The 2,500-nt window shown below is 46.0% G+C and overlaps 1 pseudogene; it reads right to left on the bottom strand.

The window, feature by feature from the left end:
- The window catches only part of LOC124020875, a 131,918-nt pseudogene that overhangs the window by 72,814 nt on the left and 56,604 nt on the right, over positions 1 to 2,500 (bottom strand).

Below are 2,500 nucleotides of genomic sequence, written 5' to 3' on the forward strand. Positions count from 1 at the left end.
CTTATACAATACATCAGACACCTGACTCCCTTATACAATACATCAGACACCTGACTCCCTTATACAATACATCAGACACCTGACTCCCTTATACAATACATCAGACACCTGACTCCCTTATACAATACATCAGACACCTGACTCCCTTATACAATACATCAGACACCTGACTCCCTTATACAATACATCAGACACCTGACTCCCTTATACAATACATCAGACACCTGACTCCCTTATACAATACATCAGACACCTGACTCCCTTATACAATACATCAGACACCTGACTCCCTTATACAATACATCAGACACCACACACACATCCGACACATGCATATGGACACACACACACACATATGGACACACACACACACACAGATGACACATAGGCTATTACACCTGTTCAACGTCACACTAACATCAACCCCCCCACACACACACACACACACACACACACACACACACACACACACACACACACACACACCTGTACTGGTTCACTCTGCAGACTTGGCCAAAGCAAGCAGGCACGGTCTCAAACACTCGTACACACACACTCTCACACAAACCCACTCGTACACCCACCCCATCACAACAGCATTCCCAAAGCCTGAGAGCATCATTCCCACAGCAGCACAGTTCATCCCACTAAATGCTTCCCTGTTCAGGACAAACAGGCCCGTCATTCTGCCTCTTTATAAAACTATTTAACTGGCTCTACTGAGGAGGAACCCTGACAGTACAGTGAGTGTTCCTGTTACCCTGAGTGTTACTGTTACCCTGAGTGTTACTGTTACCCTGAGTGTTACTGTTACCGTTACCGTGAGCGTTACTGTTACCCTGAGTGTTCCTGTTACCCTGAGTGTTACTGTTACCCTGAGCGTTACTGTTACCCTGAGCGTTACTGTTACCCTGAGTGTTACTGTTACCGTTACCGTGAGCGTTACTGTTACCCTGAGTGTTCCTGTTACCCTGAGCGTTACTGTTACCCTGAGTGTTACTGTTACCCTGAGCGTTACTGTTACCCTGAGCGTTACTGTTACCCTGAGCGTTACTGTTACCCTGAGTGTTACTGTTACTGTTACCCTGAGCGTTACTGTTACCGTGAGTGTTACTGTTACCCTGAGTGTTACTGTTACTGTTACCCTGAGTGTTACTGTTACCCTGAGTGTTACTGTTACCCTGAGTGTTACTGTTACCCTGAGTGTTACTGTTACTGTTACCCTGAGCGTTACTGTTACCCTGAGTGTTACTGTTACCCTGAGTGTTACTGTTACCCTGAGTGTTACTGTTACCCTGAGTGTTACTGTTACCCTGAGCGTTACTGTTACCCTGAGCGTTACTGTTACCCTGAGTGTTACTGTTACCCTGAGCGTTACTGTTACCCTGAGTGTTACTGTTACCCTGAGTGTTACTGTTACCCTGAGTGTTACTGTTACTGTTACCCTGAGTGTTACTGTTACCGTGAGCGTTACGGTTACCGTGAGCGTTACTGTTACCCTGAGTGTTACTGTTACCCTGAGTGTTACTGTTACTGTTACCCTGAGTGTTACTGTTACTGTTACCCTGAGTGTTACTGTTACCCTGAGTGTTACTGTTACCCTGAGCGTTACTGTTACCCTGAGTGTTCCTGTTACCGTGAGTGTTACTGTTACCGTGAGTGTTCCTGTTACCGTGAGTGTTCCTGTTACCGTGAGTGTTACTGTTCCTGTTACCCTGAGTGTTCCTGTTACCCTGAGTGTTACTGTTACCCTGAGTGTTACTGTTACCCTGAGTGTTACTGTTACCCTGAGTGTTACTGTTACCCTGAGCGTTACTGTTACCCTGAGTGTTACTGTTACCCTGAGCGTTACTGTTACCCTGAGCGTTACTGTTACCCTGAGTGTTACTGTTACAGTGAGTGTTACTGTTACCGTGAGTGTTACTGTTACCGTGTGTGTGCTAGTGTGTGTGTTCGTGTGTGTGTTCGTGTGTGTGTTACTGCTAGTGTGTGTGTTACTGCTAGTGTGTGTGTTCGTGTGTGTGTTACTGCTAGTGTGTGTGTTAGTGTGTTACTGTGTCCAATGTCCTCCCAAGGACCCCCCAACACCCTATTCAGTCATTTGAAGAACTACAGAGAGGAAACAACCTGCAGAGAGATGAGGATACCTCATTAACACAGTCCTTACAGCAACATGGAGGATCCCTCATTAACACAGTCCTTACAGCAACATGGAGGATACCTCATTAACACAGTCCTTACAGCAACACAGAGGAGGATACCTCATTAACACAGTCCTTACAGCAACACAGAGGATACCTCATTAACACAGTCCTTACAGCAACACAGAGGAGGATACCTCATTAACACAGTCCTTACAGCAACACAGAGGAGGATACCTCATTAACACACTCCTTACAGCAACACAGAGGAGGATACCTCATTAACACAGTCCTTACAGCAACACAGAGGAGGATACCTCATTAACACAGTCCTTACAGCAACACAGAGGAGGATACCT

This window comes from Oncorhynchus gorbuscha, unplaced genomic scaffold (genome assembly GCF_021184085.1).
Source record: "Oncorhynchus gorbuscha isolate QuinsamMale2020 ecotype Even-year unplaced genomic scaffold, OgorEven_v1.0 Un_scaffold_962, whole genome shotgun sequence".
NCBI classification, from domain to species: domain Eukaryota; kingdom Metazoa; phylum Chordata; class Actinopteri; order Salmoniformes; family Salmonidae; genus Oncorhynchus; species Oncorhynchus gorbuscha.